The sequence below is a fragment of the Meles meles genome, chromosome 1 (genome assembly GCF_922984935.1).
Source record: "Meles meles chromosome 1, mMelMel3.1 paternal haplotype, whole genome shotgun sequence".
In the NCBI taxonomy this organism is placed as follows: Eukaryota; Metazoa; Chordata; class Mammalia; order Carnivora; family Mustelidae; genus Meles; species Meles meles.
This window is the reverse complement of record NC_060066.1, coordinates 83,595,005-83,611,675: the sequence shown is the minus strand read 5'-3', so window position 1 is coordinate 83,611,675 and position 16,671 is coordinate 83,595,005. Positions and strand designations below refer to the sequence as shown.

Genomic DNA, 16,671 nt, shown 5'->3' with positions numbered 1-16,671 from the left:
GCGCTCCCCAAGAAAGGAATTATCATCATGAATCAACTGCAAAACACACAACCATTTTAACTGACTGAAATAATTAGCATTCATGCTGAAATGGGAGGTCCCCCTGGACACTTGAAATGAAAGAATATAGATGAAGAGAAAACTTCCATCCCAGCTGGATTTGAAAATTTCATGGTGAAGGGTGGATAAACTGGGGAATTCCCGGAGGTCAACGTTTGAGGTTTCTTTGCAAATCTGAATGGATATAATTTTTGAATGGATTTAATTTTAGATCTAAATGGAAACCAACATATTGAAGATATGAAACAAATCAATTATAAGGTCCTAAAGATACAAAGCAATTCACTCGAATTTGTGTGAAAACATTATTTGGTTGGAAACATTTTAAATCTTCTCTATCCCTTTAAAAAATGTCTTAATTGCTTTACTTTATAAAACTAAATGATACCAGCTGAAAGCTCATCTCATCTCAATTAAGTCAATTTAAAGACAAAATTTCAGTTTATGCTTTATATAGCACTAAAATAACATAGGGCTCCAACCCCATGAAATAACAAGGATTCAAAGTTACCATGGATGAAAACATATAACAGAGTCTGAATATCACTTTTTGTTTGCTTCTTTTATCATTTAAAAAAAATCTTTCTTTAATGAGTCATAAATCCGTAAGACTTTTCATCTTGAATGGACCTTGAAAATCACATCATAAGACAGTTTCTTCATTTAGAAATGATGAAATAATTGCAAAGAAATGCAGTTTAAGAGATTAAGTGACCTTAACATGAAATTCATCATCAAACACCTAATTTAGAATCTGAAAATAACAGTATCATAGAACACATACCGGGCGTTACTCCCCTTCCTTACTCTCTCCAGGTTTCAGGCTATGTACTTATTGACCAAAGGAAGGCAGGGAAAAGGATAATCAAGATGCACAAATACTGAAACACCAAAGCTTATAACCCACACAACATTAGAAGGCTCTATGACAAAGCTTTCAGGTTGACGTTAAGTCAATTAACTTGCCACTCTAAAGAGATTTAAAAATAATAATGACAGCACTTTGCAGAAATGGTTATAGCCCTCTGCCATTATCTGGGAAAATGACCATTTATGGCTCCATCCAATGTCAACAATTCTACATGCAGCATAAGACATAACACAACTATTTTAAGCTCCACTGTTGAGTAGAGTAAATGTACCTCCCAGCCTTCAATGTGAGACTGCCATTCCTCTAAAACTTCTAACTTCTCCATCTGCCTCTTGGCCTCGTTTATGTTGGGGTAGACAGCTTTCATGGCTTGGAGGGCTTCCATTACTGCTGCGTAGACACTGTGTTTCCTTGGAGTCCGCTTCAGCAACTCCTGTTTATACACAAAAAAAAAAAAACAAATCGCCCTTTGATCAGCTTTCTGGTATAGCAGGTTCAGAATGACCAGGAAATGAGAACTGCAGAGATCGTGAGAGCCACCTTCAGAAGGGACATCACAAACTCCACTGAAATTCAGATCAATGAATGTACGTTACCCTGACACACATTTTGCAGCTCCTTTAATTTTTTGGCCTTAAAATTATTTTGTTTTAAAAACTAAATTAGATTTCTCCTTTTGAATTCTCAAGTATCTCACCTCCAGCATGTAATTTGTTTATAAGATTGACCTCTGCTCCAACAGAAATAGAACTCTGTATGTCTTCCTAGAGTCTTAGCGGAACAGTAAGTCTTTAAATAAATATGTCCCATAATTTCAAAAATAATTTCAATGCCTTATTTCCTAAAACACTTTTGAGAAACTACAAAAACATGCCATGAGTAAAGCAAAATTTTTAAATGATGTCTTATACGCTAGCAAAATAAGTAACTTACAAGTTCCATGATACTCCATCAATAACGGAGCAATTTATGCTATTTACACCAATAACTCGGTTTCACTTTCTACAGTGAATGAATTGCCATAGGCCCGTCCAAAGCTTTTTTTGTTGTTGTTTTGATTTGGGTTTTTTTTTTTTTTTTGGCATTTTATGGTTTTGTCCATTCAGGATATCAGAGCAAGCGTGATCTTTAATCTTTTAAATATATTAAAAGGTTTTGTTTGGTGTTTAGAAGCACGAAATAAACATCTTCACCCACTGTCTAGACAGTTGTGACCACATTGCTTTTTAATTAGTCATTTTCTCTTTACTACAGTTGCCATCATCACATTAACTAACACAATTACAGAAATCCTGGGGCAAGTCTTTAAAATAAGTTTCTTCATTCTTAACATCCAGTGGGAAACTATGCAGTTGTTATACTCTCTTGAGGTCTGTTACTGTTGAAACTTCTGCCATAAACTTTGACCCTGCATTCAGTATGTTCACATTCCGTTCTGCAGGGCTAGCACCAGAAGAGTGCACATTACATCACTCCCAAGACAAGATTTAAAAACTTATGTTGGATCACAAATCCATAAAAGAGATATGCTGGCTTCTCTAAAAATTCTAAAGTGCAGAAGTATTTGTAAATTATGTGAAGTGGTCAAGTCAGTCTGCAGACTGTGATTTGAGGTCCTATGGAATTGTGCCAGTGCATATCTGTGAAGTTGAGATATGAATGTAGACAATGTGAAACAGCAAGAAAAATGAGTAGTACTAATATTTTGTCAGTTACTTTCTATCAACATTAACTGGTTGGCCACGCCAATAATTTCAAGTTCCACAACGATGACTGATAGATTGTATAACACACAGCCTAACTCCTAATGCTTTTCTCTGAATAAATAAAACCAACCAAAATCAAAGAGACTATAGGCACAATGGTACAACAACAAAAAAATTATCAACACCAACATATCTACTACACAAATAAATAGTTTCTTCATGTTTCTTTGTGAAGATAATCATCCAAAGAAGGGGAAAGATGTCATCTTTCCACTTCTCGAAGGAGCTCTGAGTTGATCTTTTTCTTCCTAAGCAAGGATGGGTCCATTATTCTATCTTTGTAGAGGTCAGATCAGCCAACCCTATCTGGTGGTCATCCCCATCCAGAAGTGATTTAGAACAATTACTTAGCATGATATCCTTCTCTTAATAGCACTATCCCTTCTGACTCTTACAACAAAAAAATGCCTGGGATTCCAAAATCAGGTCCAGGAACAGCTGACGTGATCTGAGTCACCAAGTCAAGAGTCTGAAAGGACTCTCAGAAAGATAGGAGTCGGGACGCCTGTGTGGCTCAGTTGGTTAAGCGGCTGCCTTCGCTCAGGTCATGATCCCAGCGTCCTGGGATCGAGTCCCACATTGGGCTCCATGCTTAGCAGGGAGCCTGCTTCTCTCTCTGTCTCTGCCTGCCACTCTGTCTGCCTGTGCTCACTCTCGCTCTCTCTCTGATAAATTAAAAAAAAAAAAAAAGAAAGATAGGAGTCACGTTTGCCCCAATCTTCCTGAACTGAAGACCATATTAAAGTTCTGCAGAACTGAAGATCCCCATGTTAGCTTCCCTCTGTGGCTTAAGCAAGCAATTTTGACTTGTTTTTTTAATAAGGAGAAATTGTTTTCAAAGAAATTTTACACAAAAACCCAATTATGCAACTCATGGAAGTTGTAGTTAAAAAAATGTATTTTAAGTTCAAATTCCTTACATTTGTTTCTCAAAAAGTAAATCAATAAGAACACCAGTTAATATGTGCAAAACATATTGAAATATTTTAAAAATTTAGAGAGCAAGCAGTAGTTCATCTATTAAGATAAATCAGAATCAAATATATATGAATAATAGCAGCTAACATATACGGAGTACATAATAACTAACATATACGGAGTACATACTGTGCTAAATGATTTGCATAAAAGTTGAATTACTATTTTTATGTAATACATTTTCCATATGTGTGTATGTATATATGTATATACACACATACACAGACATACACATCCATTATACACATCCTTGCAGACATACGCTACAATTTCATCATCATTTTTTCTGCTTCATTAATAAAAACCCAAGGCTTTAAGAAGTTAGATTATGTGGGGGCACCTGTGTGGCTCAGTGGGTTAAAGCCTCTGCCTTTGGCTCGGATCATGATCCCAGAGGCCTGGGATCCAGCCCCACATCCTGCTCTCTGCTCAGCGGGGAGCCTGCTTCCCTCTCTCTCTCTCTCTGCCAGCCTCTCTGCCTACTTGTGATCTCTGTCTGTCAAATAAATAAAAATAAAATCTTTAAAAAAAAAAGAAGTTAGGTTATGTGTTCAGTCATAGTAAGCAGAATACTTAGGATCTGAACTCAGAGTTCCTGTGCTCAACCGCCAACCCAAACTGCTGTTCTAGTTCCAAGAAGCACCATTTCCAGAATTGCTATTCTAATCTATTCACATATTCTTACAGTACAAGCATAATTAGCACATTAAAATGTGTATTTCACAGTAACACTTTTAGTCATTGTAATGAGACAATGGCCTACGACCATTAATGCGTCCACAGGCAGTATTTGCTTAGCACCGTCGTTCTACATCCTACCATTTATTGTCCCATGTGACCCACAACATTCCCTGTAATACTGATTCAAAAACCAAACTGTGAAATTAGGTAACTTTCACTTTAAGTTCATTAGCATCAAGAGGAGACCAGTGTAAGGGGAAGTCAAAAAATAAACAATAGTAGATTTACTTAAGATAACGAACCCTGTAGACAATATGCAATATAAACTTGTCATAAGGTATTTAATGGGATCTATCTTGAAACTAATGCATTTACTCTAAATGAAACTCAAACGGATAAGTTTTCTACAAAGAGCACTAAAAAGTCTCTTTTCCTAAAAGATTTGTTTCCTAATCCATATATATGTGATGAAATAGCTATTTTCCCTAGTAAGTATAATCTGCCATTTCTTTAGAAAATCAGATTATTTAAAAGAAAAACATTTTAAAGCAAAATATGCAGCAAAATATGCAGATACAAGAAAATACTACCGTGAAATAAACACATAAAATACCTTCAAAAGGAGAGGGTATTTGCAAATTCTTTGTATTGGTGTTACTAAATATCCTTCCAGGGGAACATCTGTATTCTTCCGTCCTCCAAGTAGCATGCAGTTCTGCAGTGGAAATAAAAATAATTAATCGCAATTTTTTAAAGCTGGAGCCATGAAATTTTCTTCTATCATAAAACTTTCTGCTAAAATCTTTTGAAAGCCTGTCTTTATACCTTCTTTCTCTGAGATGAGCCTGTGAAATCACAAAGAACATTGACAGAAGACAAAGAGAAGTATTTTCGTATCACGTTAGTTATAGAAACCAAAATAAGTTTTAAATACATACCTTTAAAATTAATTTTTATGTACTATCCTCTAAAGTCTGAGGAAAAAGAAATAGGATAGAGATGGAGGAATAAATGATGGGTAGGTGGATGGATGGATGGATGGACAGATGGGTGGATGAATGGACTGATGGATAAATAAATAACAGACACAAAGATACACAGATCAATCCTGCTTATAAAAGGAGTTGTGTTGTAGCTGAATTGTGGTGTTGTGCTGTGTTGTAAAGAGCAGGGCCTGAAGACAACCAGGTTCTATACATCCTCACCACTGACTAGTGATGTAACTTTGGGTTGATTTCAGAATGCTAGTTTTCCTGCCTGTAAAACTGTCATGTTTTAACCAAGTGATTACTCAGTCACTTTTAGCTATAATACCCCACCAGTGACAATGGCCAGTCAGTCTCTGAGAAGGAGGTCAGGTATGATCACCAGAGAGGCAAGATGAATGGAGAAATCTCAAAAGCAGCAATCAGAATATCATGAAATAGAAGGAAAATCAACTCTGATTAAAAAAAAAAGCCTATATCCTCTGAAGCATCTGGTCTTTATTTTATAATTTAAGTATCAATTTAAAAAAGAAAAAGATTAGAAACTTGTGCCAAATCCTTTTCCTACAATGCCTATCAGAGGGACTGGCAAAAAGAAAGTAGTCGATAAATATGTAATAAACGGAGAAAAGGGCTCCTCAGATATCATACTGATAATTTAGCAACCTTTATACCAGCATTTTACAAGGGATGAGACTACTGTCCTACATTCATTGAGAAGAGAGACCAAGAGCTGAGCAGGAAAGGATGAAAAAGAAAAGACTGTTGTGAGCAACTTGGCTTTAGCCAAGTGTATTTGAGTCAGGAAAACTAACATCATGACTTTAACTTCACCCAGACACTTTAGAAGACAGGGGAGCAAAGAAGTGTTCTGACTCAAGCATGCTCTTTGAGGGCTTCATCCCCCCATTGCAATCAGTTTATCAAAATATTTTTTTCCAACCCCACATGGTGTTGTCCCCAGAGGAACCGTATGAAACACAACTATGTACATCTCACTGTATTTCCAGTGATGTTTCAGCATCCTTACATATGTTAGCGCCCCTTATAAACACAGCCACCCCTTTCCCTAGCCCCGTGTTGAGGTACCCTAAGAAATTCATGACTGCTTAACACACTGTTATTTCCTTGTCTAAGAGGACTGTACAGATCATGAACTGTCTTCATAATAGCAGAGGTGGGTTGTCACTTTAGACTGGCTTATGAAAGCCAACTCTCTCTCCATGCGTCTACAAAGAATATCTTCTAAATGAGCTCCCACAGATCTCCCTGATGATGAAAACTGTGCCAGCATACCCAAGTACCCAAATAATACCACCACCAAATCTGTAAACTCTTACCTGTCTTCCCAAGGGTGACTGTTATTATCCCCCATTTTATGGAGATGGAAAATGACACCAGCGATAAAATCAATTTCTTAAAGTCATTCAGGTAATTAGAGATCACTTAGTACCAGAGCAGGTATTATAAAAGCCAGGTTTCCTACCAGACTATGCTGCAGGATCATCTAAAAACCAACACTCTTCGGACTTGACTGGCATGGCTTGACACAATTCAGTCAATAAACTAGATCAAGGGGATCAAAGAGTCAACTGTGCTGAGAACAGACTGGATTCACTAAGACAATGAAGCTTTAACACCTCCTAAAAAGCTCTAAAATTTTAGTGGCATAGAAGCCTCTTCTGGCTGTGGCAGAGAAAAGAGATCAGTAAATCCTCTTCCTAAAAAAACAACTGTAACCTCAGCAAAATTGTCGAAAATATCAACTTCAGGGCTCTGGAAATCAACTAAAGTCAAACAAAAAAACAGAGAAGTGTTTTTTCCATGAAAAACTGCGGAAATTTCTGGTAAGAAAGGTGGGAGTCTATAGCATTCTCACAAGAGCTTCTCCCACCTTCCCCCTGCCTCCTCATGCTTCCGCCCTCCTCAGCTCGCCCTGCACAGTGGCCCTATCAAAATGGTGCTTCCACAGTGGCTCTCCTGCAGTGGCCGCATCACAGGGGCCCTGACATAGTGATAGACCCTGAAAACCTGCTTTCAGGTGGGGCTGCAGAAAGTAAATATCTCACTCCTGAGGGCGTTGTCAATAAAGTTAGCACACTATATAAGAAAAATGGAGAATACCTACAATTCCGTTGGCCTGAGATTATAGCCCTCTTTGGAGCAGATATCAGGCTGTGCATCTGTAGAAAAGACCCAAGGGGGAAGCGGTGTCCCCATGGAAAGAAAAACCTAGATCTGACTTGAAAACTGCCTACTCTCTGAATGTCTCCCCCACCCCCCCTAAAGTAACACATAGATCCATAGACAAGATGATTAACGATGTTTGGTCACCTCTGACAAACCACCGGCAGAACTAAGTTAAGCAGTTACTGGAGTGACCCCTAAAAAGAGAGGCTAAATTAAAGAACAAAAAATTGAGTAGAGAGAGCAGTTGTACATACAAGAGTCAAGGTTCTTAAATCAAGTCCAGGAAAGTTACAAAAAGACAAAACAGAACAACACAAACAAAAAACAACAACCAACTTCAGGAAATAAGACTTGATAAATTAAGATGAATATTGTTCTTAGAGCAATCACCCCCCCAAAAAATAGTTCAAAAAAATCAAAAGAGGAAATAAAACAGTACACTAAGGAAGGTAAAGGAGGAACAGAGGGGCAACAACAAAAACACATACAGAAAAAACAATAAAATGGTACCTGTCAATACAACAATACCAATAATTCAGTTAAAGATCAATGAATGGAACACTCCAATCAAAAGTCAGAGATGATCAGGCTGGATAAAAAAATCAAGATCCATAATGATGTACTGTAGTTGGCTAATTGAATTTAAATAAAGTAAAATTTTAAAAAAAAGGCAAGATCCAACTATATACTGTCTCCTAGAGACATGTTTTAGATTCAAAGACCTAAATAGTTTGTAAGGAAAATACTGGAAAAAGATACACAAACAGTACAAGAAGTGTCATGGCTATAATAATATCAGCCAAAACAGACTTTAAGAAAAGAAATATCCCTAGGGACAAAGAAAAACATTTTATGATCAATAGAAATACAAATACAAGCACTTTCAATGAATATATATTTAACAACAGAGCCCCAAAACATATAAAACAAAACTGACATAATTGAAAGGCAAGACAGACAATTTAACAATTATACCTATAGATTTCAATATCCTACCCTCAATAACTGACAGAACACCTAGAGGAAAAGAGAAAGAAGAGAAGAACAACACTATGAACAAAACTGACCTAACATTTATAGAACATTCCACCCAACAGTTACAGAATATGCATAGTTTTTAAGCACACATGGAGCATACAGAGAGGGGGAAAAAAACAAACAAAAAACAAAAAACTCCAGGACAGACCCTATGCTAAACCATAAAAATGTCTTAATGAATTTAAAAAGATTTAAATGATTTAATTATGTTCTCTGACCAAAATAGAATTAAATTTAAAAAGTCAACTACAGGAAGAAATCTGGAAAATTCCAACCTTGGGAAATAAAGTAACGGAATGTTAAAACTCATCATTCTAAGATTTTACCCTACTGACAAGCTCAAAAGTCAACCGGCCAGAGATTTCTGGATGCTGGAAGAACACATGAAACTCCTAGGCCAGAGCTACAGGACTTTTTTTTTTCCCTGAAAGCAATAGCAGTAGCCAGAGTATCATTATTTTGGGGCCAGTTTGCCAAGGCTCAGTTCCCAAATAGCAACATAAGAAAGACCAGGTGGCCCATGCACATGGATACCAGGAAAGGAGACCTGAAGCTAAGAACCATGCATCTTTCATGAGGGCAGCAGGCGTGACTGCCCGCCACTTAGGAGGAAAAGAATATCTCTACCTTCTGATATAAACATCCTTTATATCGTGATATAAACATCCTTTAAAGATCAGCCAGAACAAAAGCAGTCAGTTCCTCCGCTCAGAAAATGTGCAGGGACACAGTCCCATGCAGAACTGCCTTCCAAGACAAACTCTAAATAAAGAATAGACGACAGATATTACAAAAGAAACGAGACCTTTTCAATAACTGAATGAAACTGAAAACACATGTAAAATTTTATGAATAAAACTAATGCAGTGTGTAGGACAAAATCATAGCTTTAAACACCTATGTTGGAAAAAGCAAAAAGGTCCCAATAAAAACTCTTGACAAACTATGAATATAGTGGAACTTCTTCAACTGGAAGAGGACATCTGTGACAACAGTAAACTTCACACTTCATGATGAAAAACTGATTGATTTCCCCCAAGATCAGAAACAAGGCAGGCATGTCTGTTCTTATCACTTCTATTCAATAGTAAACTGGTTTTAACCAGCGCAAAACCCAGGGGGGAAAAAAGACATCTATATTGAAAAGGAAGTAATATAACTGTCTTTACTCTCAGATGACTTCATTCTATATGTAAAGTGTCCTAAAGAGTCTACCAAAAAAACTACTAGAACTAATACATGAATTTAAAGCACACGATACAAGAATATACAATAAACAAAAATAAATAAAAGTCAAATGCTTATATGGTAGCAATGAACAGTCCAAAAAATGATATTAAGATCATTCCGCTTAGTGAAATAAGTCAATCAGAGAAAGACAACTATCATATGATCTCCCTGATATGAGGACGTGGAGATGCAACATGGGGGGTTAGGGGATAGGAGAAGAATAAATGAAATGAGATGGGATTGGGAGGGAGACAAACCATAAGTGACTCTTAATCTCACAAAAAAAACCTGAGGTTTGCTGGGGGAGGGGGCTTGGGGGAGGGGGAGTGGGCTTATGGGACATTGGGGAGGGTATCTGCTATGGTGAGTGCTGTGAAGTGTATGAACCTGGCGATTTACAGACCTGTACCCCTGGGGATAAAAATACATTATATGTTTATTAAAAAAAATAAGAAATAAATAAAAAATTTAAAAAAAGAAAAGAAAAAATCATTCCAATCACAGCAGCATCAAAAAGAGCAAAATACTTGGGAAAAAAATTAACAAAGTAAGTATAAAACCTGAATACAGACTTCTTAAATAAAATGAAAATATGTTCATATGGAAAAAATTTAATAAATCCTACTTCAACAAAATGTAAGAATTTTGATGTCCAAAAGATAACATTTTTAAACAAACCACACTGAGTGGAAATATTCACAAATTATATGTCAGATACAGAAGATGTGTTCCAAAATAAAGAACACTTATAGCTCAATATAAGATAAACATCTCAATTTAAAAATGGAACAAAAGATTTGAATAAGCATTTCACCAACAGGATATATGAATGTCTAATAAGAACATTGAAAGCATGCCTGGTATCAGTGGTCATGAGAGAAATGCAAATAAATATCATCTTGAGATAAACTACACATCCACTAACCCAGCTACAATTGCAACTGGTAATACCATGTGTTTGCAAAAATATAAAGAAACTGCAAACGTACATTGCTGGTGTATATGGCACAGTCATTTTGGCAGTTTCTTAAATATACAATTACTATGACCTAGCAATTCCACTCTTAGCATCCATCCAAGAGAATGAAAATATCCAAAGACTTGTACATGAATGTTCATCTCACCATCGTTGATAAAACAGTTCAAACTGGACATTTCCTGACTTTTTCTATACTAATACCTCTCTCTGAAAAGATCTTCAAGGCCCATCATTAATCATACTTGCTTGCTGACCCAAAGTCCATACACCGGCAAATGGATAAATAAAATATGGTATAGCCATACAACGAATACTATCCGGCAATAAAAATGAATGGCATATGGATACATGTTACAATGGAGATGAACCTCAAAACATTTACTCAGTAGAAGAAACCAGGTGTAAAATATTACATTGAACCATTCCATTTTTTTTTTAAAGATTTTATTTATTTATTTGACAGAGAAAGAGATCACAAGTAGGCAGAGAGGCAGGCAGAGAGAGAGGAGGAAGCAGGCTCCCTGCAGAGCGGAGAGCCTGATGCGGGGCTCGATCCCAGGACCCTGAGATCATGACCTGAGCTGAAGGCAGTGGCTTAATCCACTGAGCCACCCAGGTGCCCCGAACCATTCCATTTTTAAGAACTATCCAGAAAAGGCAAACTACAGAGATTGAAAGTAAATCAATTGATAGCCTAGAGTTTACAGGGGTTGTAGAGATGGGCCATGAGCAGGCATGAGGGACTTTTCAGGGTGCTAGAAATCTCTATAACTGGATAGTGGGGATGGTTCCTCCACTCCACAATTGGCTAAATAGTATTGAATTGTACACTTACAATGTGGTCCTCACGGGCAATTAAATTGTCCAAATTACTACCAAAATATGCATTTCTCTGTGCTATCCTAAAGAAATAAAACATATATTCTTGGGACCTGGGTGGCTCAGTGGGTTAAAGCCTCTGCCTTCGGCTCAGGTCATGATCCCAGGGTTCTGGGATCAAGCCCCGTATCCGGCTCTCTGCTTAGCAGGGAGCCTGCTTCTCCCTCTCTCTCTGCCTACCTCTCTCCCTACTTGTGATCTCTGTCTGTCAAATAAATAAATAAAATCTTTAAAAAAAACATATATTCTTATTCTTTCTGTGGAAAGTGAGTAAGGAACTTATGCAGGAGAAAGTTCAATCTTTAAATTTCTTTTCTACTATACCCACAAATCGCTTCCTTCCTGTGATGGCCCCACTTACAGCTCTCTTAGCAAAAGCAAATGAAACCTAGGGAGCTGAGGGATATACAAGCAATGATGAACTCTGGCATAAATATCTTCTCTCACTAAGAATCTGAGGTTCTCACAAACAATTCATAGTCAGCCAGGAGAGGCCATTATCAGTGATTTCCCATCCATGAGCTTCTGCCAACTCTCCCTTCTTACGATTAGAGTCCTTTGGGACTCTAGTCTCCTAGCCCAGACACATTTAAAGCATTGTCCCATGAGTAATTTTTGCACCACATTGACACTAGTTCTTGGTTCCTTAGAGAGCCTAGCAACAAATCACAGCGTATAGTAACACTCATATATATACTTACCAAAAGAAATGTGCGGATTGTTCTTATTTTGTTAAGTTCGAGAAGCAATTTCTGTGCCTTCTCATGGTTACTACAATATTCATCATAGATACCAAACTTGTCTTTCTGTGAATTTGAATAAGGATAAGTTAGAGTCATGGTAATACCTATTTGGAAAGATCAACCTGTGTGATGTTTGTGAACATATTTTATGTGTCCAAAGCGTTTACTATATTTTGGGAGCTCTACTCCGTGTATGTATCTAAGCACACTTCATTTACCAATTTTCTCTGATTCAAGAAGAATCATCTAGGAAAAAAGGTTATATGAACTAGAGTCCAATATGAGGTATGCAATACTAAGTAAATGAGTCAAATGGTAGCAAATTACAGAGAAGAGAGTACTTAGCTTTCCTGAGACGGTTCAGATACAGCTTTAAAAAAAAAAAGTAGTATCTGAGCAAGGTTCAGAGAGATGAATGCATCATTCCCAGGCAGGGTGAGGGAAGAAAGCATTTTAGGAACAGGGAAAAGCATGTGCCTGATCATGCAGGAATAGAGGGACCTAATACCCTGCAGTTCACATGCACCAATCTGGACAGCTGTGTTTAGGAGGGACATGGACAAACAAGAGAATAGTCAGCAACAAGTGACTAAGATAATGATGGACTTAGAGTCTCCAAATATGAGACTCTCTGTGACAAAGTATGAGAGGTCATTTCAAGTAGAATCATTTGTTAGTATAATAAAGTAAAGAAATGGTAGCTACTTTCAGACAGCTGTCATAGTGTAATGGGACTTACAACACTGTGTAGCTCCAAAACACAAAACTAAGACCACTTGGTGGACATTGCAAGGGCAATCCATAATGGGCAGTGGTAGGCAGATTCAGGATTAACATAAAGATCTTCTAGTGTTTATAGCTTTCATTAAAAGAGATCAAGTAGGAACAAGATAAATAACCTTCGTATTTGCCACAGAAGGGGTACATTCAAAAAGGGAGTAATTTCACCATCATGACCTCTAAGCTTCCTTCTGTCATTAGATTTTTCTCTCAGCGGCTAGGATGAGTATCTACCAAAGCAACTCCAATAAGAGGAAGACACAGAAAATGTATTGATCAAATATTAGAACCAAAGTACACCCTCTGGAATTTCCATGACATACATTTGGAAAGCAACACTGAGTGCTATTTTATATAGCCAGCAAAAAATACATTGAGTTACTTATTTCAAGAGATGGTATGACCCAGAAGGAAATACGCTTCAGAAATAGTTTAGCTAAATACATGGATGACAGATTCATAGTGTGTTACTGAGGAAATGGATGTCAGAGTGCAAGATTCCCCTATGAGGCCCTGGACTAAGGCAGCTGATGCTCCAGCTGGCTGAAGATGTGAATTCCTTCATGAAGAGGAACAGTCTGCAGTAAGTGCACACAAACATGCGTGGTTTCCAGTCATACCCAAGGAAAGTACGGCTTGATCTTCTGCGCCAAGGAGCCTCTCTCCATTTAATATTAAGTACCTTTATGAAATATTTCCTGATTATAAAAAGAACATATGCAGCTTTGCCCACTCCAGACAGAATTACAGACCTAAAAATTACATACCGTTAACTTTCTAAAGGCTAAATAGAAATAAACATAAACAAAAATTGACTTCTGTGACAAAATACTCTTTTGCATTTTTAAATAAAACATCAATTTTATGGCATTTTGGTACAGAGAGGAATTCAGGTGGGTGAAAATTAGCATCAGTGGAATGCTATAAATAGCAGCACTATTTTTTTTTTTTTGCTATGAATGCCCTTCAGTTCTGAAAATAATTTTCATTTTATAGGTGACTTCTTTATAAATCAATTGCACAAAGAATTTCAACTATCCTGTCCAAAGAGACGAAAATGATTACACGAGCATGATGTGTAATTTGAAGCAACAGAGGACTGACTGGTTATTCTTCTGCACCACTCAGTAAGACCTTCTGAGAAATTACCCTTGAAAAACAAGAGACTCCTGCATCTGTGTACCTAGAGTGACAGGGCTCCTTCACCTGCAGGCTTGTTACCAGCCCATGAACAAGGCAACATTCTGACTCACAAAAGGCTCATCAAGCCATTGTAAGAGTAAGGATTTTCTGCCTCAAAAGGGAAATGCTCTATGTTTGGGGGAAACATAAAAATCCATTCATTATGAACAGCCTGAATATTCATTAGGATTCAAAGCTACAGAGGATGCCAAGAACTAACTTGCTGGAAAAAAGAAAAGGCTGTTTGTTCTTCACTGAATAAAATGGATGATGTGAGGACCTCACCCCTTTCCTGGCTCTCAGTGGAAGATTTCATTGGCCTTAAAAGACCCCAAACTTTCGGTGTCACATTTTACTTCTACACTGAGTTCTCACACGCTACTGTGCCAAAAGCTGAACCTTAAAATCTGGGGGATGGGGCAGAGCTTCTAAAATAAACAGAAATTGATCTTACAAAGTGAAGAAAGCGGGTTCCCACTTCTTGTTGAGTGTTAGGTTCTGGATGCAGGCATTCTTCCACGCCTTTTAAAAATTCCTTAGGTACAGCAAGGATACCTTCAATATTTGAGAACAGCATCTACAAATAAATATAATAAGTGCAATAGTGAAGCAGGTCAACAAAAAAAGTCCATGAGAGGATAGTATTCTCTTTGCAAGCTGAAAATTTCAGGGCATGCTTATCCTTTCTACCCACGCAGAGGGCAGAGGACCAATTTTGTCTGGACATCCTTTCTACTCCTACACAGCTCTGGGAACCAGGAACCCATTCCTGGCTCTCAGGAAAAGCCTGAATAACTAAATCCAAGCGTGACAGTCCCCAACCCATTAGTGAGAATGGGCAGCAGGTAACATAGTGCAGGCAGATTTGCTGGCAGGCTTTTGGGGGCAAAGGCTTCTTTGGTCTCTGGAACAGTATCCTGGAATGGACAGCTTCCCCTCTGGAAAGGTTCTGTGTCTGGAAGTGATAGCTTGGACAGCTACAAGGTCATTTTGCAGGGATGAGAAGAGCCAGCCCTGGGGCAAAGCAGATAACCTGGATGAAAGTGAAGAGCTAGACAGAACCTGGCAATCTTATCGACCTCCCTGAGTCACAAGTCCTGAACCTTCTCTTCTGTCTGGAGTCCCCAAATGAGAGCTGATGTGTCTTCAACTTGTTTGAATAATAAGTGTCTATTGCTCGGGACCAAAAGCACACAAACTAAAATGCTCCCATGGTAAGAGAATTTAAAAGTTCATTTTTAATTTATAAAAAAATAGAAGAGCCTATAAAAATCCTTGGGAATTTTTTTTTTTTGTAAATAAAACAGCAAATCAGCACCAAAAATAAACATCAATAATAATTTAGGCAGCTTAAATGAATAATAACAGTAGTGCAATTAATTTTCATTTACCTCCTCCCCCTTTACAAAACTCTTCATTATTTTCCTTTCCTGCAGCCTAAAAGGAAAGGCTTATACATGTGTTTCTGAGTTGAAGACATTATGCAGACATTTTCTGCACCACGGAACCACCCAAATCATTTACTCTTTGGTGATCAAAGATTGAAGTCACATTTGTCCACATCTTGCTTCCTAAGCCACCTCAGGCAATGCTCCCACTTAGGGCTCTGTTCCCCCCTGCTCACAGACACTGAGGTTCTTGGTCATGTGTTTGTTTTTCTTCCTCTTTTCCAACTGCCCAAAGGCCTCAGCAAAAAATTGTTCCATGTCTTCTACGCCTCTACGTCCTCATCACTCTGTTTCTTTTCCCAAACCCTCTTTCCCTTTATCTCAGGGTCGTCCACACAAGTGACTGGCACAGAACTTATAGTGGAACTGAGGAGAAGCTCAAGAGCCTAGAGTAACATCCCACAGAAGAAATTTTAACTAAAAGGGAATGTGTGCTTGGGTTGAGGGCAGACTGTGCCTCTTCTCACCTTCACTGTTTCTTCTGTTACATTTTGATCAATTTTTGATGCAGCACACTGGTTCATTCAGTGTAAGAATACCTGCATGAAAAAAAAAAACAAAAAAAAAGATATTGTGAAGGCAACATTAGGTTAATAAAATAACAAGGTGTTGATTAGAACTAAATTTTTTATAGGAAACCAGAATTTTAAAACCCAGTAACTCCTGAGAATAATAGCTTAGTTGTAAAAGGTGAAACCCTGGTTCACAGTAGTTTCTCCCTGGGAATATATCCTTCAGAATTTGGGGACAAGGGGCGCCTGGGTGGCTCAGTGGGTTAAGCCGCTGCCTTCGGCTCAGGTCATGATCTCAGGGTCCTGGGATCGAGTCCCGCATCGGGCTCAATGCTCAGCGGCGAGTCT

The 16,671-nt window shown here is 37.8% G+C and overlaps 2 long non-coding RNA genes across 2 annotated transcripts in view; both read right to left on the bottom strand.

The window, feature by feature from the left end:
* Positions 1-1,207: 1,207 nt before the first annotated feature.
* On the bottom strand, positions 1,208-12,415 carry LOC123948326. The gene is made up of 3 exons (XR_006819978.1): positions 12,360-12,415; positions 4,970-5,071; positions 1,208-1,364 (listed from the first exon to the last, which is right to left on the bottom strand). It is a non-coding gene; the product is annotated as an uncharacterized LOC123948326 (long non-coding RNA).
* A 2,465-nt stretch (positions 12,416-14,880) lies between these two features.
* LOC123937860 overlaps positions 14,881-16,671 on the bottom strand; it is a 50,948-nt gene continuing 49,157 nt past the window's right edge. The window contains exons 2-3 of the long non-coding RNA XR_006817633.1: positions 16,279-16,350; positions 14,881-14,940 (exon numbers count right to left, since the gene is read on the bottom strand). This is a non-coding gene — a long non-coding RNA (uncharacterized LOC123937860). The remainder of the gene's footprint in view (positions 14,941-16,278; positions 16,351-16,671) is intronic.